Source organism: Bos taurus, chromosome 29, assembly GCF_002263795.3.
Source record: "Bos taurus isolate L1 Dominette 01449 registration number 42190680 breed Hereford chromosome 29, ARS-UCD2.0, whole genome shotgun sequence".
Lineage (NCBI taxonomy): Eukaryota > Metazoa > Chordata > Mammalia > Artiodactyla > Bovidae > Bos > Bos taurus.
In genome coordinates, this window is record NC_037356.1 from 44,165,972 (window position 1) to 44,189,727 (window position 23,756).

At 43.3% G+C, this 23,756-nt stretch overlaps 1 protein-coding gene, 1 long non-coding RNA gene and 1 pseudogene across 2 annotated transcripts in view; 2 read left to right on the top strand and 1 right to left on the bottom strand.

The window, feature by feature from the left end:
* PACS1 (phosphofurin acidic cluster sorting protein 1) overlaps positions 1 to 23,756 on the top strand; it is a 149,795-nt gene that overhangs the window by 13,057 nt on the left and 112,982 nt on the right. The window lies entirely within an intron of this gene.
* On the bottom strand, positions 8,004 to 8,558 carry LOC789018 (large ribosomal subunit protein uL23-like; annotated as a pseudogene).
* LOC132344208 (uncharacterized) lies at positions 13,815 to 23,426 on the top strand. The gene is made up of 2 exons (XR_009493369.1): positions 13,815 to 13,922; positions 14,251 to 23,426. It is a non-coding gene; the product is annotated as an uncharacterized lncRNA (long non-coding RNA).

Below are 23,756 nucleotides of genomic sequence, written 5' to 3' on the forward strand. Positions count from 1 at the left end.
AAAGAGTCAGACATGACTCAGCGACTTTCACTTTCACTTTCCTGGGAGTCACCTTCTCAGGGCAAAGTGGGCAGCAGACAATAAGCAAATGAGTGAGAAAATGATAGGGAATGTCAGATGGTGAAAATTAAAGCAGGAGAGGCTTAGATAAGTGAGGCAGAGAGTGTGTTATGAAATAAGGTGGTTTAGAAGACCCAGAGAGGGGGAGTAATGGTGTGCAGCACACACTAGGCAAGCCAGTGGAGGGAGCAGTAAGTACTGGTAGGTTCCAGGAACATCCAGGAGGCCCTCAGGCTGGAGGCAAGTGAACGAGGTGGAGAATAACAGGAGAGAGAGAGAGCGAAGGGACCAGATCTGGTAGGCCTTTGTAGGACTCTGGCTTTGACCTTGAGTGAGATGAGGAAGCCACTGGGATTTCAAGCCAGAGAAGAGACATGATGATGACTTACATATTAAAATAGCCACTGACCCCTGTGTGTAGGAGAGCCCTGCGTATAGAAGAAGAGCAAGGGCGAGAGCAGGGGCTCCTGTTAGGAGTATGGAAGTGATGTGCTAGGAGCTGACGTTGGCTCCAGGCAGGGTGGTAGAGAAGATAAGTCGTCGGATTCTGGGTATGGTCTTTTCAAGCCTAAAGGATTTGCATATTTGGGATATGACAGAAGAAAAGGATTCAAGGAATGACTTCAAGATTTCATTTAACTTCCTTGTGTCAGTTTTCTGTTTTTCACTAAAAGAAATAATAATTATTGTCATCTCTTTATCGTTAAATGACATGGTTTGAGAAGGAGATCTGGGTAACAGAACTCTTCAAAGCTCTTGAGGAACTTTGTTTCTCCATTTGCCCCTTGTGATTAATTGGGGGTAAATTTCCTTGGGGATTTACTGGGTGATGGAATAATCCATAGGTTGGTGACTGATTATGTTAAAAACCTAGATAAATTCTTTTTATGCCATAGGCCTTGGTGAAGCTGTTGGAGCAGTGGCGTCTCACTGTCCCTAATTATTCTGCTGCCATGTGAGTTTGGTCTGGGAGCTCTGCTCTGATCCTTACCTGCTTGATGGTGTTTGATGAGAGAGAGAGAGCTACCATTAACAGCCACAGCACATACCTTTTGTCACTAATCCAGTGGAACTGAAAAGTAAAAAACATCTGGTTGTTCTTTCTTTCTTTCCTTTTTTTTTTTTAATGACTGGTTTTCTACAGCAGACAGCCTGTCTGTGCTTCCTAGGAGCTGCTCTATAAGGAGGAATCCTGCTGCAGAATGATCTAATTTGTGTAATCTTGAAGGTGGAGCTATTTTTGAAAGAGAACAGAAAAATAATGGAAGCTTTTGCTTGCGAATGCCATACTGGATCTTGCTGACTTAAAAGGAAAAGGGCTCAGTTAGATCTTGTAGTTTGAACTCCTGTTTCCCTCTTGTTCTGCTCACCATGTCTAGGTAATATTTATAATAGATACATTTAGGTAATTACTGTTGAAAATGGTAGCTGAGTTTTTCTTTTTTTTTTTTTTTAAACGTTCTAGATAAGTACTTTACTTGTGATTTAGGTAATGTGAGTAGTATAAAAGAACAGTTATCAAATGCAAGAATTAGGATTCTCTTTACAGTTATTTGATGGTTTGCAACTGGTTCTCAACACTTCAGATTTTATGGCCCCTTTTCTATCCTGAAATGAAATTTCCCAGATAATAAGATTTATCAACATGTGTACAGTGTCTTAACTGCAATATAAAGGAAACATACAAGGAAAGCTGTCCTGTAATACAGCAAGCATTTCTATATGTAGATTCTCCGGAGACATGGGTAAGTGTTCACCGCATGTTGGAAACCATTGCTGTCACCTGCTTGCACATGGGCTGTGGATGCGGCACCTGTAAGTAGAGACTGATTCAGTGTACCCTGTGGGGACCTCATGATACGTGGCTATATCACTGGTGACATGGTTTTCTAAAGTGGTGAATAAATCTTCATCAGATTATACACAAAACAAAATACAGTCTTTATTTACAGTAGTTACATTGGTTACATTTCTGGAAAATTCAGTGTATATTGATTGGTGGAAAATTAGTGAAGCTTCTATGTAAAATCTATTTAAATCTTAGGCTTAGAACATTATAAACTGCTTTTTATTTTCATACGTGTATGTCTGGAGACACCAAAGGCAAATGTATTATGAAGCTAATGAAACTTAAGCTTCAAGGCCCTTTATGTGTGCGGGCTACTTCCATGGCCCTATACCTGACTAAAAAAACCTTTTTATTGAAAAAGTATAACGTATGGTAGTCCTTAGAAAAGAATACACATCATCAGTACAGTTGATGAGTTTTTACACACTGAACATACCTGCAAAATTAGCACCCATTTCAGGAAACAACACATTACCAGCAGCCCAAAACACTACCTTGTCCGCCTCTGCCCGTACCAAAGATGACTAACATCCTAACTTGTAAATGCGTAAGTTAGTTCTGCCTGCTTTGGTTCACTCTTTTTTTTTTTTTGCATGTTCCAAATGCTGCCACTTTTTGAAAAATTGGAGTGTAATTGCTTTGCAATGTTATATTACTTTATGCTGTACAACAAAGTGGATCGGCTGTATGTGTGCATGTATCCCCTCCCTCTTGGACCTTCTCCCCCCGACCCTGTCCCACTCCTCTAGGTCATCACAGCACCGAGCTGAGCTCCTTGTGTTATACACCAGGTTCCCACTAGCTATCTGTTTTAGACATGGTTCAGTTCAGTTCAGTCGCTCAGTCGTGTCCGACTCTTTGCGACCCCATGAATTGCAGCACGCCAGGCCTCCCTGTCCATCACCGACTCCCGGAGTTCACTCAAACTCACGTCCATCGAGTCGGTGATGCCACCCAGCCATCTCATCCTCTGTCGTCCCCTTCTCCTCCTGCCCCCAATCCCTCCCAGCGTCAGAGTCTTTCCAGTGAGTCAGCTCTTCACATGAGGTAGCCAAAGTACTGGAGTTTCAGCTTTAGCATCATTCCTTCCAAAGAAATCCCAGGGCTCATCTCCTTTAGAATGGACTGGCTGGATCTCCTTGCAGTCCAAGGGACTCTCAAGGTCTTCTCCAACACCACGGTTCAGAAGTAGTGTAGGTATTAATATATCAGTCCTGATCTCCCCGGCGGTCCCTCCCTGTTCCCTTTCTCCCCTTGTGTCCACATGTCTGCATCTCTATTCCTGCCCTGGAAATAGGTTCATCCGCACCATTTTTTTAGATTCCACATATATGCATTAACATACAATACTTGTTTTTCTCTTTCTGACTTACTTCACTCTGTTTGATAGTCTCTGGGTCTATCGACATCTCTACAAGTGACCTAATTTCGTTCCTTTTTATGGCTGAGTAATATCCTGTTGTATATATGTACCACATCTTCTTTATCCATTCATCTGTCGATGGATATTTAGGTTGCTTCCATATCCTGGTTGTTGTAAATAATGCTGCAGTGAACATTGGAGTACATGTGTGTTTTTGGATTATGGTTTTCTCAGGGTATATGCCCAGCAGTGGGATTGCTGGATCATATGTATGGGTCTTCTGTTTTTAGTTTTTCCAAGGAGCCTCCGTACTGTTCTCCATAGCAGCTGCACCAATTTATGTATCATGTCTTTTTTTGCTCACCATAATGTTTGTTTGCCTGTGGTTGCAGCTCATATATTTTTGTTGCTATATTGTATTCCATTGTTTGAATGTATCTCAAGTTATGTAATCACTGGGCTAGTCATGTGGGAGATTTCCCATGTCGTGTATAGGGCTACTGTGGCCATTCCTACCCATTTGCTGGAGGTGATAAGCACCCTCGTACAGTTTGTTTCATTTCTTTGGAGTAGATAACCAGGAGTGGAATTAATGGGCCGTGTGAGTTCCAGGTGGGCCATGTCTCCAGCATCAGTTGCTGTTGGCATTTCATTTTAGTTGTTCTGCTCTGGAAGTTGCCCCCATGGTGTTAATTTGCATTTCCCTGATGATGTTGAGAACCTTTTTCTAAGCTTTCCAACTGTCTGGTATCCTCTTTTATGAACTGTCTGTTCAGGTCATTCGCCCATTTTTTTATCGGGTTGTCTGTTTTTTATTGACTTGTAGGAGTTCTTTTTCTTACAAATATTTTCTCTTACTCTGTGGGTTTCCTTTTTACTCTTTCAGTGGTTGTTTGGTGAACACAAGTTCCTAATCTTAAATCCGCCCAATTTATACATTTTCTCCTTTATATTTAGTGTCTTTGCTGCCCTATTTAAGAAATCTTTTTTTTTTTAATTTTAAAAATTTATCTATTCGTTTATTCTTGACTGTGCTTGGTCTTTGTGCTGCCCAGGCTTGTCTCTAGCTGTGGCAAGTGGGAGCTACTCTGTAGTTGTGATGTGCAGGCTTCTCATCGTGGCGGCTTCTTTGGTTGCAGAGCACGGACTCTAGGCATGCAGGCTTTGGTGGTTGCAGTTCCTGGGCTCTAGAGCACAGGCCCTTGCGACCCACAGGCTTAGTTGCTCCAAGGCAGGTGGGATCTTCCCGGACCAGAGGTCGAACCCATGTCTCCTATATTGGCAGGTGGATTCATTATTACTGAGGTACCAGGGAAGTCCCCTATTTAAGAAATCATAGTCCATTCAAGATCATGAAGATATCCTCTAATATTTTCTTCTCAAGCTGTATTATTTTTCCTTTCACGTTTAGATCTACGGTTCATCTGAAATTGAGGTCTACGTGTGAAGTGAAGGGTTAAGATACATTCCTCCCACAGGGATCTTCCATTAACCTTCCACCGTTTATTTAAAAGATCATCTTTTCAATGGAAATGTTCTGTCTTGATTATGATGGTGCTTACACATTTGTCAAAACTCATGAAACTGTACTCTCGAAATGGGCGAAGCTTATTATATTAAAGTTGAAAATAAAACTAAACTGAAAAAGAGACCATCTTTTCCACTGTGTGTCACCTTGATTGTAAATTACGTGACAGCTCACGTGTGAGCCTATTTTTAGACTTTCCGTCTGTAGGGTCAGTCAGGTCGTGTATGCCTGTACCAGTGTCCCCGTCTCTGTTCCTCCATCCTCACAGTAGGCCTGTTACTGAGTGATGGAAGTCTTGAGCTGTGTGTTTCTTCATGATTGCCTTGACCGATTTTTGCTCTTTCTTCCCTTAAACGTTTTAGAATCAATTTTTCAATTTCCCTGAATTCTTTTTTTTTTTTTGAGAATTTTATTAGGATTGCATTGCTCTGTGGATTAACTTGGAGTGAACTGAAATCTTTAAAGTATTGGGTCTTCCAATCCATGGATGTGTCATGTCCTTCCATTCAAATATTTAGATCTTCTTCCATTGATTTTGCACTTTTAAGATAGAAGTATTGCAAATCTTTCATCTAGTCTAATGTATTTAATATTGTGAAATCTGAGCTCTAACCGTGATTTTGTGTGCTTTCCTTTAGAGGACCCTCCAGCTTGTATAAACTTTGGCCCTAGAAGACCTGGTTCTGCCCCTGGTTAGAACATTTCCACTTACATGAATGTCGGAAATTGTGTAGAAAGGTAGTCATTTCTTAACTGTGCAGGACTCAAAGGAATTGTGGGTCGGAGGAGGCCTGGTATTCTTGTTTTTTTCCACCACTGAACGTCAGTGGAGTCCTTAATCCCTGTGACAATCCAGAAGGCCCCCTGGGGACATGTCACCACCATTATATTCCAGTTATGATAGTCCATGAAGTAAGTGGGTTTGACTTTTTTGTTTTAGGAAGAGACCTAAAATAAGCCAGCAATTTTAATGATGTCATCCCTAATCTAGACCTTAAAAATTAGCAAATGCTTAATCTTCACAGACTCCTATTTATATAGATAGACTGGTAGAGTGGATTGAACACTGGACTTGGAGCCAGAAGAGTTAAGTCCTGCCTTGAACAACAGCTGTGATTTGTTACTATTTGAGTCTCCATCTCATCAGAATGGGCAGAAGTAAAAATGACTGTCGAGCTGACTACCTAGGGGTGTTGGGAAGAACAGATGAGCAATCTGTAGATACCTTCTAAATCTTCGAGAAGATTTAGAAAAGCCCTTGAGTTTGTCTGTGAGTTTGCTGCCTGGTTTTTGCTGGGGCTGTAGGCGTGATTACCAAGGTGAAGTCTCTTGAAGTGTGAATCCGCCCAGTCTGGGGTTCTATGAGTGTGGTCACTTTAGAGATAACTTGTTTATGGAAAGTGGTGTTTGGTTTTTAAAAGGCGTGTGTTTATAGGAAGGCAGCAAGAATACTACTCTGCTGGGATTCCTATGTCTTAATTCTGGTTTTCAAAAAGAAAGTAAGCAAACCACTCACTTTGCATTTCCTTTGTCAGCTTACTGCTTAGAAATGCTGGGAGTATTCTGGTAGAATTTAAGCAAATTTTATGTTCCTCATTGAAAGTTTCCATGTGAATTTAGGTGAGACATTATTATAGTCAAATTTTCATGCATATTAATACACTATAACCCTGGGCTTCCAGCCAAAGGATTGAGAAATCCCTGGCCTGTTACTGGATGGAAAGGTGATAAGATTTTGGAATGTTGTGAGAGAAGAAGGATTCTATCTATGCAGTTTTAATAAGGAATAGACTTAATACTCGTATGATACTGAATTACAGTGTAATCTCCTCACTTCCCCCATGACCTTAAGTCTCTGTAGTTAGTATTGCCTCTGGAGTGCACCTTCTCATACACACAGGTGCTTGCTTTCTATTTATTTTTTTATGTATTTTGCCACACCTCGCAGCAGGCGGGATCTTAAGTTCCCTGACCAGCGATCGAACCCATGACCCCTGCAGTGGAAGCATGGGGTCTTAACCCCTGGACCGACCGCCAGAGAAGTCCTCAGATGCTCGTTTTAATTACATTTTGGTTTCACTTGAAGTTTCAGCATTTGATTATTTTCCAGTCTGGTTTTATTTTTTAACTCGTCCACTTCCCCTTACTAGTTTGTTTTCCCTAGTTGTCGTATTTATTTCTAGTCAAAGTTATGCACATATTTTAAGAGAGTCAAGCAGCTCTTAGGCTTCTTTCAAAAGCCGTCTTTGGCTATTATCTGGTGAATTCCAGATGTGGAAGATGGTTTAGCTTGTTCACCATCACCTCATTCTCCCAGTAAAATTGTAATTTTGGTCAGACGATTCTTCAGGGCTTGTGTTATTATGATTCTAGAAAGGAAAGTCACTGTTGTGCTTCGTCGCCAACTATGATTTGCCTTTCCTGGCCAACGTTTCGATTTCCCAAGCATTCATAGTCATCTTTTTTAGGTTTGTTTGATGACAGCTACTGTTAACTGGAAGCGTAATATGTACTGGGTGCTGCGCTAAGTGCTGTCCGAGTGCCGGTTCGTTCAATTGTCGGACAGGTGGAAGTGTGCAGAGGGTCAGGTAACTGGCTGAGGAAAGCGACATAGCCGGAGTTCAGACCCTGGCAGTCTGGCCCCAGAACCTATACTCTAAGCTACTGTGCTGCACTTTTTTCACTTTCTATTAATATGCACTTAAACATTTTTAAAAATCGAGTTAAAATTTGAATGTAGTGAATTGTACAGATCTTGGGGTTATACTTGGATGAGCTTTGACAAAAATATACATTCATGTAACCAGCACCTTAATCAAGAACGTCTGTATCACTTCCAGTCAGTCCCCACCTCTCATAGGCAATTACTGCTGTGGTTTATAGTGTCATAGATTATGTTTGCCTGTTCCTGAGTCTCATATAAGTGAAATCATAGACTACATATTCTTGTGTTAACCTTCTTTTTCCAGATGCATCCACATTGTGTGTTAGTGGTTCATTCTTTTTTATTACCAGGTAGTATTTCATTGAAGCAAATATTAGAATTTATTTATCTGTTCTTCTCCTGATGGAAAAATGTTTGCAGTAGTTTTTTTTTCTTTTATTTAAAAAATTTATTTATTTTTACTTATTTATTGGCTGCACCATGAAGCGTGTGGGATTTTCAATTCCCCAGCCAAGGATTGAACTCGTGCCCCCTGCATTGGAAGGCAGAGTCTTTTTTTTTTTTTTTATAGTGAAAACTTTTATATTTGGAATTAGCCAGCTGGACTCAGTTTAGATGATGCCAATTTTGTTGGCAACATCCAAAGCATCATAGTCAGGAGCCAGTCGAACATATGCCTTCTTCTCTCCATCAGGCCTGATCAGAGTATTGACCTTAGCCACGTCAATGTCATAGAGCTTCTTCACAGCCTGTTTAATTTGGTGCTTGTTGGCCTTGACATCCACAGTGAATACCAGTGTGTTGTTGTCTTCTATTTTCTTCATGGCTGACTCGGTGGTGAGGGGGAATTTGATGATGGCATAGTGGTCAAGTTTGTTTCTCCTGGGGCACTCTTCCGAGGATGTTTGGGCTGCCTCCTGAGCCGCAGTGTTTCGGGCCGCCGGAAGGGGGGCGACGTCCGGATCTTCTTTTTTTTGTGGCTGTGGACCTTTCAACACTGCTTTCTTGGCCTTCAAGGCCTTTGCTTTGGCTTCAGCTTTAGGAGGAGCAGGGGCTTCCTTCTTCGCCTTCGGCGCCATCTTCATGAAAAGGGGAAGGCAGAGTCTTAACCACTGGACCTCCAAAGAAGTCCCGGCAGATTTTGGCTTTTATTTATAAAGCTGCTGTGAATGTTTGTGTGTAGGTCTTTTGTGGAGTTACACTTTCCTTTCTTTGTGAGTAAATCCTTAGCAGTGGAATGGTTTATCCTTAACTTTATGAGAAACTGCTGGTTTATAAAAGGAAGTGGTCACTTAACATTCTCACTTACTGTGGCAGATTCTAAGGTGGCCCCATGATCCCTGTCCCCTGGTATTTATGCTTTAGTGTGACCCCTCCCTTTGAGAGTGGGTGGGATGTGTGACTTGCTCCTTCCTAATAGAAAATGACAGAGGTGATGGAATGGACGTGACTGTGTTACCTCATGGGCAGCTTCAAGTCCACAGGCAGCAGGAAATGTGACCCCCGGTTCAGGAACCCATGAAGAACTGAATGTTCTTCATTGCCAGCAAGCAGGTGAGCTTGGATACAGATCCTGCCCTGCTCAGGCCTCATGTGAGACCACAGACCCAGTGGGCATCTTGATTGGCACCTTGCAGAGGACTCAGCCCAGCCACACATGGGCTTCTATCCCACTGAAACTGTGAGATGTTAACATGTGTCATTGTCAGCTGCCACATTTGAGGTCATATTGTTGTGCAGCGGTAGGTAACTCATACAAACAGTGTACAGAAGTTCCTGGTGCTCTACACTTCCACCAACATTTCATTTTGTCAGTCTTTTTTAATTTTAGCCATGCGAACAGATCTGAGATGTTCGCTCCTTGTGGTTTTAATTTGCATGACTAACTGGATTTCCCAGGTGGCTCAGTGGTAAAGAAACTGCCTGCCAATGAAGGAGACTTGGGTTCAATCCCTGGGTCTGGAAGATCCCCTAGAGAAGGAAATGGTAACCCACTCTAGTATTCTTGCCTGGAGAATTCCATGGGTAGAGAAGCCTGACAGGCTACAGTCCGTGGGGATCACAAAGAGCTGGACACAACTGAGCAACTAACAGTTAATTATATTTATATCTATATTTATATTTTACCACAATTTATTCTATGCTATTCTTATAAAAACAGAACAGCTTTCTCTAAATTAGTCTTTATGAGCCATTTGAGACTAAGTTATGTATATGATTCCCTCTTTTGCGAAACATTCCCCTGAATCAAGTGCACTCCTAAATAACTACTGCATTCCCTCTTAGGCAGGTCGTTAGCATCAGTAAAACCCTCCTCTCCAGTCCACAGACCCTGCTCACATTTTGCCCGCTGCCCAGCAGCACCTCCTTTTGGTTTTGGCCCAGGATCCCATCATGGAACACGCATTGGGTCTAGTTGTCAGGTCTTTTCGTGTCCTCCACTCTGGGGTAACCCCTCCATTCTTTCTTGTCGTTCATGTCCTCAGCAGCTGTATGTTCAGGAGGATGATCTGCAAGCTGACTCTATTACTGTTGCCTCGTGCCCGGTCTCAGGTCGTGATGCTTCGATGTTCTCAGTCCGTCCCATCATAGAGCACATGGTGTTAACTAGTCCCGTTACTGGTGATGTTAACCTTGATCATCTGGTCATGTTGGTGTCTGCGTGGCATCTCTGCTTTTTCTGCTTGTAAAGGCATTGTTTTTCTTTTTGTAACTGATGAGTATTTTGTGTGGAGACAGTTTAAGATCAGGTCAATATCCTGTTTTTCATCAGACTTCAAACTTACCAGCCTTAGTGTCTTGCCTGAATCAGCAACAACTGTGTGTTTGCCAAATGGTGTTTTTTTGTTTCCATTATTCCTTCTACATTTATAAACTGTTCTGTTGTAAGGGTAAACCTTTCTCGTCTCCTTCCTTCCTCCCTCCCTCCCTCCCTTGCTCTCTTTCTTCCTTTCAGTATAGACTAATGGATTTGTGGTTTATTCATTGTGTTGTAATTTACTAGTATTATGATTTATTTTGATGCTCAGACTACCCCAGATTTGGTCAGTAAGAGCTGTTTCAGGCTGTTGCCCTTTTGTATGTCCTTTGTATTCTTTGAACACTTCTAATTTTTCTAGAACAAGATGTTCCATGCTTATCTTGTGTTTCCCCTGTCCTGGCCCAGGAATCAGCCATTTCTCTAAGGAGTCCTGGTTCTGTTAGTGGAGGTTGGCATTTAGAAACCAAGATCAGGAGTTTGTGGTGCTCACTGTTACAGGATGTCATTGCTTCTAGATCTGCTCAGAAGATGGAGCCTAGAAATGTGTGTATCTACAGCACATACCGCGCACGCGCGCACGCACGCACACACACACACACACACACACACACACACACACACACACACACAGAGTTTCTCTATTTCTGTAGAAAACCTGGATTTTTATTTTTTTTTTAAACTATAAAATACCCTGAGTTGAAACTAACATCTTCAATTCCCATATAATACCTCAGGCTGCTCTCCAGCCCTGCCCCTTTCCATGTTTGCTAGTGCCTTTTCCAAGAGTGAGAGGTCTGGCTTTCATTATCCTCAATATATTTCCTTATTTGCTGATTGTAAGTGATCTCTCAACTCCCCTGGCCTTCTCCCCGCTCTGCCATATCTGCACCCTGCCCCAGCACACCCTGGGTCCTCGAGCACTAGCAGGGAGAAGTTGGGGAACAGGGAGCCTGGCAGTAGACTTCTTAACCTTGACACTTAAGACAGCAGAGGTTGAAAGGGAGAAGCAACCCAGTTTACTCCATAAAATCTTTTTTTTTTTTTCCATAAAATCTTAAATAGTATTTGTCCCAGTTATTTACTCTTTTGTGAAAAAAAAAAAAAAAAAGAAGCCACTCTGAAAGTTAGCTGCTTAAAATTTGAACAGTGTTCTTTGGCACACAGATCTGCAGTTTAAGCTGAGCTCAGCAAAGATACTCCGCTCCGCTCGAGGTTAATTGGGCGGCTTGGAGGCTGGGGCTGGATCTGGCGCAGGCTCTTTCCCTCACTGTCTGACAGCCTGGGCTGCTGCTGGGACACCTAGAGGCGGCCTTCCCGTGTGGCTGTTTGGCTTCCTTACACCAAGGTGTCTGGGTTCCCAGGGCTGGCATCACCAGAGACAGAGAGAGCCAGGTGGAAGCCGTATTGCCTTTGCTCACATGACTTGGGACATTAGAAGCGAATCACTAAACCCAGCTCATATTCAAGGGGATCTTTGTTTTCTGCCTTTTCATGAGAGGACTATCAAAGAATTTTTAGACATGTTTTAAAACCAGTTAATTATTGATATTAAAATCTTTTCTGAATGAATGAGAGATTCTTTCATTCGTGCAGTTGAGTTTTTTTTTTAGTACTTTTCATTCATTTTGTTTAAAAGTTAAAAAATGTATCTATCTATGCTTTTGCGGGTGTGCTAAATCACTTCAGTCGTGTCCGACTCTCTGGGACCCTACGGACTGTAGCCCGCCAGGCTCCTCTGTCCATGAGATTCTCCAGGCAAGAACACTGGAGTGGATCGTCATGCCCTCTTCCAAGGGATCTTCCCAACCCAGGGATGGAATTTGTGTCTCTTAAGTCTCCTGGGTCGGCTGCTAAGTCACTTCAGTCCTGTCTGACTCTGTGCGACCCTGTAGACGGCAGCCCACCAGGCTCCCCCGTCCCTGGGATTCTCCAGGCAAGAACACTGGAGTGGGGTGCCATTTCCTTCTCCAGTACAGGAAAGTGAAAAGTGAAAGTGAAGTCACTCAGTCGTGTCCGACTCTAGCGACCCCATGGACTGCAGCCCACCAAACTCCTCTGTCCATGGGATTTTCCAGGCATGAGCACTGGAGTGGTGCCATCGCCTCTTCTGGCAGGCAGGTCCTTTACCGCTAGTGCCACCTGGGAAGCCCTGAATATGCTTTTAGTTAGATTCACAAAAGAAATCGTATAGGATACGTATCATGTACGTGTGTGTGTGTGTGTATGTATATATATACACACACACATATATATACGTATTGTTTCCGAGAAGGCAATGGCACCCCACTCCAGTATTCCTGCCTGGAAAATCCCATGGACAGATGAGCCTGGTGGGCTGCAGTCCATGGGGTCGCTAAGAGTCGGACACGACTGAGTGACTTCACTTTCACTTTTCACTTTCATGCATTGGAGAAGGAAATGGCAACCCACTCCAGTGTTCTTGCCTGGAGAATCCCAGGGACGGGGGAGCCTGGTGGGCTGCCGTCTATGGGGTCGCACAGAGTCGGACACGACTGAAGCGACTTAGCAGCAGCAGCAGCATATATGTATTGTTTCGTGAAGTCTGTTGTTTCTGTGTTTTGCTTCCTTTGTTTTCTCCTTGCTCTTCACCTTCTCATTTTTCATTACTCCCTACCAGCTAACTCGTATTTACATCCTTCTATAGTTTTCTCCATGGAACGTCCTAGGTGGCTCAGTGGTAAAGAATCCACCTGCCAGTACAGGAGACATGGGGTCAATCCCTGGATCAGGAAGGTCCCCTGGAGAAGGAAATGGTAACCCACTCCAGTATTGTTGCCTGGAGAATCCCATGGACAGAGGAACCTGGCCAGCTACAGTCCATGGGGTTGCCAAAGAGTCAGACATGACTTAGCAACTAAATAACAACAATGCGTTTTTCCTCCGTACTCATGTACACACACACATGCATAGAGTGACTGGGGAGAGCTTTTAACAAAGGGAGTCATATTAGAACTGTCTTTTGCATCCTTACTCATTGAGCACCTTGGAGGAATTCCTGTTAAGTCAAGAGATTTTATTCTATTTTGTTCTTCTTAAGGGCTGCACATATTCTGTTTTCTGATTTGGTTATTTGACCATGAAAGGATAGGAGACTAAGCTCAACAAATAGGAATGGAGAGGGACAGGCTTTAAGGAAAAAGTAATCAGGAAGAGAGAGAGGAGTATTCGATCAGTATTCTCGGGGTCTCAGACCAAACGAGCCACACAAGGGGACAGGAGGTTGGAAAAATGCTGTGGGGAGGCATGTTGATGGATTTTGTCTGAGAAATGAGTGTTTCTGTGTACATTAAAATTGCCTACCAGGCATCTGAAGGCACAGGACACGCACTCTGGTCCAAGGAGAGGATTGGGGCTGACAGACAGAGCTGTGAAATGGGTGATCACTTGAGAGAGAGCTGTGGCTTGACCAATATGTGCTGTTCGAGGGAGACTTCATGACACCAGGGTCCTGTGTGTTTACAGCTGATGCATTGCGTTCTGTCCATTTTTCTTGAAGCAGAATTTTTATTTTCATTTTATGTGTTGTAGACTGAGAGAACCTTCTGCTAAATAGAGCTGTGTGAGTTTGCTAGTCTTTTGGAGACACATAAGACGTTGAAAATTTGAAACCAGAGATGCCTGATGGGAACTTCCTTAATCTCTTCTCTCAGATCAAACCAGCCCAGGCTGCATGAGGTAATTAACATCATTGAATGGCTGAAGAAAGGTTTTTTTTTTTTCCCCTCTTCCCTTTTATGTTAGAGAACGGATTTGTAATACAGCTAAGTAATGGATGCAAAATGAATAGAGCAGACAAATGAATCTGCCAAGGCTCTAGAGCTGATTACCACACCAGTTCCTTTGGGATGAAGATGGTGATGATGTTTAAAATACTGGTGGCCTTGAAGTCAGCAGTGGAGAATTAAAATGCCATCTCCTTTTAGGGAACAAAAATCTTGTTCTCCATACGCCCCACTGGCTCCTGAAAAGTTGAAGGGTAATTGTTCTTCTTTTCTACTTTCAGATTGGGTTCCTGAAGCTCAAAGCTAGGCTAGCCCACAAGTTCCATGTCAGTGGTAAAGTTGAAGTGATAAATGTCCTTCGGATTTAACTTTGATGGGGGGGTGTGGAGAGAGTGAAGGGTGCTCTAGTTATTGTTCTTTCTCTTTGGTCTTCCCCCCCCCCTCCCCCCAAGATAACATCTGTAGACAACACCAGATGTCAACTATTTGTCAAGTGTGCTCAGAAAACTACCAACATGAGTATGATCCAGGCCTGGCCATAAAGAGCTCATTGTCTTGGTGGAAACAGCTGACAGTTGTGCAAAGCAGGTTGGAATGAGCGACACACAGAGGTACATGCTGTGGTGATACAGGAGAAGAGGGCATTAATTCCTCTGTAGAACCTGGCATTTGAACTGGAATTTTTGCTTTCAGCTTCTTGATGTGGGAAATTTCAGAAATATACCAAAGTAGAGAAAGCGTGATGAATCCCTGTGACCTCACCTCCCAGCTTCATTATCAGCTCAAGGTTGTTTCATCTGTATCCCCACCTCCTACCCTACTCGCACCTCCAGATTATTGAAGCACATCCCAGATGACATAGGATTTCTGCTGTAAAAATTCAACATATCTCTAAGAAGTGGGGGCACATTTTAGAAGCATATAACTACAGTGCCTTTATCCCTCGTAAAATAATTGACAGTAAGTCCCTAATATTGACTCCTTATAGTCAGTTGAACTGTATTTTATAGAGAGATTTTTCTAGTGGGAAGAATTTTGTTACTGGGAGAAAGGGAATTCAGGTTGCGGGGAACGGTTCTTGCAGAAGCAGGGAATATGCGTAAGTGACAGGTGGTATGAGTCTGGTTTAGGGCTGCAGCGACGGACGTGGAGATAAAATGGCAGAGGTGAGTCACTGTGCAGGAAAAGTCAATGGAATTGTACTGTTGCAGCCGGCAGGTGTATCTTCCCTCTCTTTCTGGGTAACAGTACTGAGTGGTCATTTCGAGCCATACAGAACAGGGTGGGCAGACCACGTCCTACTCCCAGCCAGGGTTTTGTAAATGAAGTTCTGGGCACACAGCCACATCCATTCCTGGGCATATGGTCCACAGCTGCTCTCGCCCCACAGAGGCAAAGTTGAGTGGTTGCAACAGACACCCTGTGACCTGCAAAGCCTCAGATACTTACTGTTTACCCTTTATAGAAAAAGTTTGCTGACCCCTGTTCTAGAAGAAACTGGGTCCTGGGTTTAGTGCTGTCAGAAGGCTATGTTGAATGTTCTGGTGAGGAGCAGCTGTGGCTTTGTGAGGCTTAGGAGTGAGAAGGGTGGGAATTTGTTTAGTTTTGACTTCCTCATTCACTTGATAGCCTGAGAAAGTCCATATCTCTAAGAATTTCTCTGTCTGTTTGATTTGATCTTGTTTATTGTCTTTCCTACCAGTCAGGGAATTTTGCCTATTTTGTTAGCTACTCCATCCCCAGGGTCTGGATTAACGCCAGATGCTTAGCAAGCACTCAGTAAATAATTGTTGAATAAATAGGTGAATGCATTAGTGTTTTTGCTCCGCTTCTGCCTTAGATACATTTGGAGCTTCTTGGGGGACAAGAAGGATGTATTCTTAGGTGCCGGTGCTATTATGTAAATGCGGTATAATTTCCTGCCACCAAAGTTTAGGACAGTGTTTCATCAATACAATCGAGTCTTAAGCAGCAACTAAAACTAGTAATTATGGAGAGTGTAGAAATGTGGGAACATGTTTATAGTGGAACAAAATCTTATGCACACTGCCTCTCTGAAATATATATGAATACGGACAAAGACTGGAAAATAACGCAAAATGAAATGATTGTTTTAAGACAGTGGATTTTTTGGATAGTTTTTCTCTCTGGATTTTTCTTTAATGCTGTTGTTTTCTCATATTTTCAATAATGATTTTAAAAATGCATAGTTCTTCTATGCCTTCCACGCCCGCCCCATACACATACCTCTGCAGCATGTCTAGAAATGTAACCATTAGTTTGGGTCACAAATAATGCAGTAATCAGAAATTAGAGTTAGTATTGGGAAGGTGGGTGGGCATTATGGGTGCATGTTTCACTTTATCCCCTGGGTAAACTGCTGCCGCATACCTCCCAGTAGGATATGCCTGTGCGCTTTCTTGGTTGGAGCCTGATTTGGGTGTATATATAAGCTTACATTTAGACAGAAGCCCTTTTATTTGAAAGGGAACATGAACGGGCATGGTAGGAAGGAGTGGTCTGGGTGAGAGTATCTTACGTTTGTGTTTTCTGAGAGCTGGGCTCCCCCTTCCTCTTATTCTGAGATGCGTGTTCTGCCAGGTTTTTCTTTTTCCACATTTTCTTGAGGATATAGTCATTTGGAGCAGTCACGTGGTTTTCTTCTCATTTCACTTTCAGGCTTCCTTTAAAAACATGAATAGGGGCTTCCCTGGTGGTCTAGTGGTTGAGAATCTGCCTTGCAATGCAGGGGGCACCAGTTCAATTCCTGGTCAAGGAACTAAGGTTCCATTTGCTGTGGGATGTGGCCACCTCCCAAAAATTTTTTTTAATTAAAAATGAAATCCGTGGGTAAATCTTTTCTTTGTTCTTCAGTTTCTCCATGTGCAAAATTGTTGTTCTCTATACATCTTCCAAGGATGTGGTACATTTATAGCCCTTTTATTTAAATAGGTGTTTGTTCTACATAATTATGTTTCTAGGTTATATAGGGTTGGTACTTCAGCCGTGGCCTCTAGACTTTGTCTGAGTGTCTTGTCAGGGGCTAGAATTCTGCATTGCAATACAGAAAGATCTCACAATTTCAGAAGTCTACTCTTTAAGCGAATGTTACTCCCTTAAAGAGAGTAATGGAGCTTCCCAGGTGGCTCACTGGTAAAGAATCTGCCAAGCAGGAGACCTGGGTTTGATCCCTGGGTTGGGAAGATCCAGGGAAGGAAATGGCAACCCACTCCAGTATTCTTGCCTGGGAAATCCCATGGATAGAGGAGCCTGGTGGGTTATGGGGTCGCAAAGATTCAGACATGACTTGGCTACTAAACTCCCACCAAAGAGAGATAATTGAAATATCACCTCTCAGGTTTAGCAAATGGTAAGATGATGAAGGATTTTTCTCAGTTCATTCAAGGTAAAACTCAGTCTTTCTAGTGGTCTGCAAGAGCCTATGTGATAAGACTGCCTGCCCCAGGCGCCTTCCCCACCCCACCCCCAACTTGGACCACCTGCCGATTTTTCATAGGTCACTCCGTTCTCACCTGGGCTTCTTGCACTTCCTTGAAAATATCAGACGTGACCTGCCTGTCTGCACTGCCTCCCCAAGTGGATGCAGGGCTCATTCTCATTCTTTGTTTGCTCAAGTGTCACCTTCCCGGCGAAGTCTCCCCTGAGCCCTCCTTCCCCCACACGGTTCCTGCTTCTTTTTGTCCATAGCAGCTGTCAGCCTCTAATGCACTATATTGGAGAAGGAAATGGCAACCCACTCCAGTGTTCTTGCCTGGAGAATCCCAGGGACAGCGGAGCCTGGTGGGCTGCCGTCTGTGAGGTCGCACAGAGTCGGACACGACTGAAGCGACTTAGCAGCAACAGCACACTGTATAATTTCCTCATGTATTATGTTCGTTGTTTACTGTCGCCTCCCGTCTCATTGGAATTGAGAACTTCCAGATGTACAGACTGGATTTAGAAAAGGCAGAGGAACCAGAGATCAAATTGCCAACATTGTTGGATCATAGAAAACGCAAGGGAATTCCAGAAAAACATCTGCTTCATTGTTGACGCTAAAGCCTTTGCTTGTGTGGATCACAACACACTGTGGAAGATTCTTAAAGAGATGGGAATACCAGACCACCTCACCTGCTTCCTGAGAAACCTGTATGCAGGTCAAGAACCAACAGTTAGAATCAGACATGGCACAGTGAACTGATTCCAAATTGGGAAAAGAGTACATCAAGGCTGTATATTGTTACCCTGCTTGTTTAACTTACATGCAGAGTATATCATGTGAAATGCCAGGCTGGCTGAAGCACAAGCTGGAATCAAGATTGCTGGGAGAAATATCAATAACCCCAGATATGCAGATGACACCACACTAATGGTAGAAAGTGAAAAAGAACTAAAGAGCCTCTTGATGAAGGTGAAAGAGGAGAGTGAAAAGCTGGCTTAAAAGTCAACATTCAAAAAACTAAGATCATGGCATCCAGTCCCATTCAGTTCAGTTCAGTTCAGTCGCTCAGTCGTGTCCGACTCTTTGCGACCCCATGAATCGCAGCACGCCAGGCCTACCTGTCCATCACCAACTCCCAGAGTTCACTCAAACTCACGTCCATCCAGTCGGTGATGCCATCCAGCCATCTCATCCTCTGTCGTCCCCTTCTCCTCCTGCCCCCAATCCCTCCCAGCATCAGAGTCTTTTCCAATGAATCAACCCTTTGCATGAGGTGGCCAAAGTACTGGAGTTTCAGCTTTAGCATCATTCCTTCCAAAGAACACCCAGGGCTGATCTCCTTTAGAATGGACTGGTTGGATCTCCTTGCAGTCCAAGGGACTCTCGAGAGTCTTCTCCAACACCACAGTTCAAAAGCATCAATTCTTCAGCGCTCAGCTTTCTTCACAGTCCAACTCTCACATCCATACATGACCACTGGAAAAACCATAGCCTTGACTAGACGGACCTTTGTTGGCAAAGTAATGTCTCTGCTTTTGAATCTGCTATCTAGGTTGGTCATAACTTTCCTTCCAAGGAGTAAGCGTCTTTTAATTTCATGGCTGCAGTCACCATCTGCAGTGATTTTGCAGCCCAAAAAATAAAGTCTGCCACTGTTTCCACTGTTTCCCCATCTGTTTGTCATGAAGTGATGGGACCAGTCCCATCACTTCATGACAAATAGATGGGGAAACAGTGGAAACAGTGAGACTTTATTTTCCTGGACTCCAAGATCACTGTGGACAGTGACTGCAGCCATGAAATTAAAAGACACTTGCTTCTTGGAAGAAAAGCTATGACAAATCCAGACAGTGTGTTAAAAAGCAAAGACATCACTTTGCTGACAAAGGTCTGTATAGTCCAAGTGATGGTTTTTCCAGTAGTCATGTACAGATGTGAGAGTTGGATCATAAAGAAGACTAAGCACTGAAGAATTGATACTTTCAAATTGTGCTGGAGAAGACTCTTGAGAGTCCCTTGGACAGCAAGGAGATCAAACCAGTCAATCCTACAGGAAATAAGCCCTGACTATCCATTGAAAGGACTGATGCTGAAGCTGAAGTTACAATACTTTGGCTAATGCGAAAGTGATGCGAAGAGCCAACTCATTGGTAAAGACCCTAATGCTGGGAAAGATTGAGGGCAAGAGGAGAATGGGGCGACAGAGGATGAGATGGTTGGATGACATCACTGATTCAAAGGACATGAGTTTGAGCAAACTCTGGGAGATAATGAAGGACAGGAAGGCATGCTGCAGTCCGTGGGTTGCAAACAGTTGGACGTGACTGAGCACGGCTGTACAGCTCCTTTCCCAGTTGGAATGGAAGCTCCATGAGGGTAAGGATTTTTGTTGGTTTGGTTCACTCTTGCACCCCTAGTGGTTAGAGTAGGGTCCGCTGCACAGTAAGTGCTTGGTAGAAGGAAATGGCAACCCACTCCAGTATTCTTATCTGGAGAATCCCATGGACAGAGGAGCCTGGCAGGCTACAGTCCATGGGGTCGCAGGAGTTGGACACAACTTAGCAACTAAAGAGAGAGAGAGAAATATTTGTTGAATGTTTGCAGTTTCTGGGACCCTGAGTTTCACTTTCCACTTGGAATTTTACTTACATAATTGTTATTACTCTACCATTTTGACCCCATGGATGCTCTGTTTCCCCTTTAATGAAAAAGATGAAAACATCTTCTCTTGGTTCTGCTTTGGCGTAACTGAGATTGGCAGGGAGTTCAAGGAAACGTTTTGAGTGCTAAGAACAATGGAGAAATGAGTACAGAAGATGCAAAGATGTAAGAAGTCTAGCTTACAGTGATGACTCTGAAATCTGCCATAGTTAACTGGCTCTGGTATCTTACACACCCTGTGCTAGTCTCCCTTCTTCTGAGAAGTCTACTCTTGGCCTCAGCGGACTCGTGCTGACCTTGTCTAGATCTCCAGCACGTGGCTTCATCTTATCATCCACTGCTAAAGCGCTCCCTGCTGGAGCGTCTTCACAGCTGTCGTTGAGACTAGCGGAACTCTCGGTTTTTTGGCCACCTTGAGAAATGGCACAGACTGAGTCACTTAAACAACAGACGTTTGTTTCCTTGCCATTCTGGGAATCCAAGATCGAGGTGCCGTCCGCTGGGGCCTCCCATCCTGGCTTGTAGATAGCCACCTCCTCACCATGTACTCCGTGGGCCTGTCCTCTGCGTACACTTAGAGAGGGAGAGAGAGCTTCAGTATCTCCTGTTGTTGTTCTTCAGTCACTTGGTTGCATCCAACTCTTGGTGACTCCCTGGACCATAGCCCGCCAGGCTCCTCTGTCTGTGGGATTCTCCTGGTAAGAATACTGGAGTGGGTTGCCATTTCCTCCTCCAGGGGATCTTCCCAACCTAGGGATGGAACCCATGTCTCCTGTGTCTCCTCCATTGGCAAGTAGATTCTTTACCACTGAGCCACCTAGGAAGCTCCTGGTATCTCTTACTCTTCTTATAAGGACGCCAGTCCTGTTGGCTTAGGGCCCCACCTAATGACCTCATTTAACCCAGATTTCTTCCGTAAAGGCCCTGTCTCCAAACGCAGTCACCTTGGAGGTCAGGGCTTCAAGATGAGAATTGGGGGTGTGGGTAGGGGAGGAGACAGTTCAGTCCGTAAGTGGCATTGCTCTGACTGGAGCGAATAACATGCTTCATTCAGGTGAGACAGCACACAGGTGGTATGGCCTTCTCTAGTATTTTAGCTGACATTTATTGAACTAAACTAACTGTGTCCCAAATTGCATGGTCTGTGCAGGACATACCCTTTCCTTGCCATCCTGAAGCCCACAGCTCAGCAGAGGAGACAGAGCAGGGTGACGCGTACTATGAGGGTGCATATAGGTGTCAGGGAACGCATCCTTGAGAAGCTCTCTATAATATTCTTGCAGACCTGTCAGTAAATATATCCATGGTTACAGCACCATAGCGTACAATGTAATAATACAGTAACAGTTCACACATACAGTAAACAGGAGGGCGGCTCCTGCCAACTCCAGCCTCAGTCCTCTTCCTCGTCTTTGCCTGGCTTTAGTCCTCCAGCCTCTCTCCTCAACCTTTACCTCCCCAACATCCCCTGTTATTTTAATAATCAATGACTTTTCTCCTCATTCTCTGTTGAAAGTTACTGGGTTGTGTTTTTTTTCCTTATTACTTTTCCTTAACAAGTTGAGTTGAACATTTAGCTTTCTGTTCTCATCTCATAGCTTTCTGCAGGGGCAGTTCCTGGTGCTCAGGGAGAGCTGTTCCCATCAGAGCCTCCTGTTTGCCACGAATAAAGGCCGAAGGAGATTGTCAGCCAGCATTAATGCCCTGTTTATAAGATGGCAATTACTGACACAGCATTTTGTGAGGTTCTTACTATATAAATAGCACAAGTGATTTGACAAGTTATGACTCCAGAGAATTCCACACACTGTAAGCCAATATTTCGTTTTCCTTCTCAAGAGGATACACATGCCATTAAATGAAGTTTGTTTCGCCTGCCATGCATTTTAAGCTGAGCTGGCCTTCCTGCCTCTGCTTAGCGCGTTTTTGAGAGAGTCACCAGTTTCTCTAAGAGCATGGCCATCGAGGGAGCAGCCTCATTCGGCCTCAGTCTCATTAATGCTTCATGGTCTTGAAATAATAAGAAAGCTCTTATCACTTACTGCTTCCTGACCCTGTGATAAACCACTGAAGCTCCTACCAAACACCTCCTGATTTTCGTGGCCTGCCTTTAGCGCATTGCACGCTCCGTAAGATACTCGGAGGCTGATAGATACTCTCTGTGGTCCTTCTCTTTCCCGTCGGTTCTGTCCCCACGTCTTTGTGTCTGATGTTTCTGGTCCCAGACAGGTGACCTGCTGATGCGTTAAGCTGAACTTATCTTCAACAGCTTTTACGATTGTGTAGTAGAGGCTTTTTAAAAAGGTTTTAAATCTCTTTCTCTTTTTTCTTTCCCTACTATCCTTTCTTTTTATCTTTCTAGTCCAGTTTTCCTTGTCCATTTGTCCCTCTGTCCTCTGTCCCTCCACCTGATACTTGTTGAACATTGGCTAGGTAATTGTTACTGTGGAACTTTCTTGGTCCTTGTGACAGTAGCTGTGGCCTTCACATACTTTTTTTTGTCTCTGCAACCCATTTTCCTTTTCCATGGTCTCATGGAATATTTTCTGATACTCTGACAGCTGTTGCTTGTAATTAGTGAAGTTAATTTCTTCAGCAGATGATTCTCTTTTCTCTGTTACTAGCTTTCAGATTTTACTGGCCTTGTTTTGTAAATAGGTCTATCACAAAGGGTATTATACAAACAGGGAAGTACGTGTGATTTTCTCTTTGTTCTTTCTCATTATTTAACTGACTCATGGTACCTTCATCAATGGAGAAACTGTCAAATAGAAATTCATTGTGAGCTGCACATGTATTAAAAAAAAACTTTATCGAGATGTGATTTACATACTGTAAAATTCACTTTATTTAAAGTGTACTGGTTTTTAGTATATTCACAGAGACATGCATACTTTAAAATTTTACAATAGCCACATGAGAAAAGGAAAAAGAAACAGATGAAATTAACTGTAATAATGTGTCTTATTTAACCCATTATATCTAAAGTAAATATGATCAATAAAAAAGAACTTCCACTGCTTCAGTTATTAAATTTAAAATTCATCTAAGTTAAATAGAAAGTTTAAATATCATTTCTTAGTTGAACTAGCTACATTTTAAATGCTCAGCAACCACATTGGATCACGGAGCTCTAGGACAGTCTTGTAAGATGATCTTGCCTCAGGCAACTGTGATGTTTATCAAAAACACACACTTTCTGACTGTTTGGCGGTGAGCCTGTTTTGGAACATGAACCAAAGTTACTTGGCTGACACGGCTGAGCAACAGAATGTTTTATTTAATGTTGGACGGTGAGAGGACGGAAGACGCAGAAGAAAGTCTTTTCCAACATGACTTCAAGAGGATGCAAGAGTTGGCAAAAAATGTCTCTCAGTCAATAGCTTTCCCGTTCGTACATTCTCATCCTCATACATAGATGCACTTGGTTGACGTTAAGCACCTCTTTCTCATTTCTCAGAAATAACTGTAATTTTGGCTTTCGCATCTAGTTTGTCCCATGAAGCTTTTCAGTGTTTTCAAGGAGCAAATAAAGGTTTAGTGTTCTCTTTTTCCAGCTTGCTATCTAATCTGCTATCTCCTACATGTTTTATTTTTTCCTACAGATTCTTTATGAATCTGTTGCTTAGTCGCTTAGTTGTATCCGACTTTTTGCAGTCCCACAGACTGCAGCACGCCAGGCCT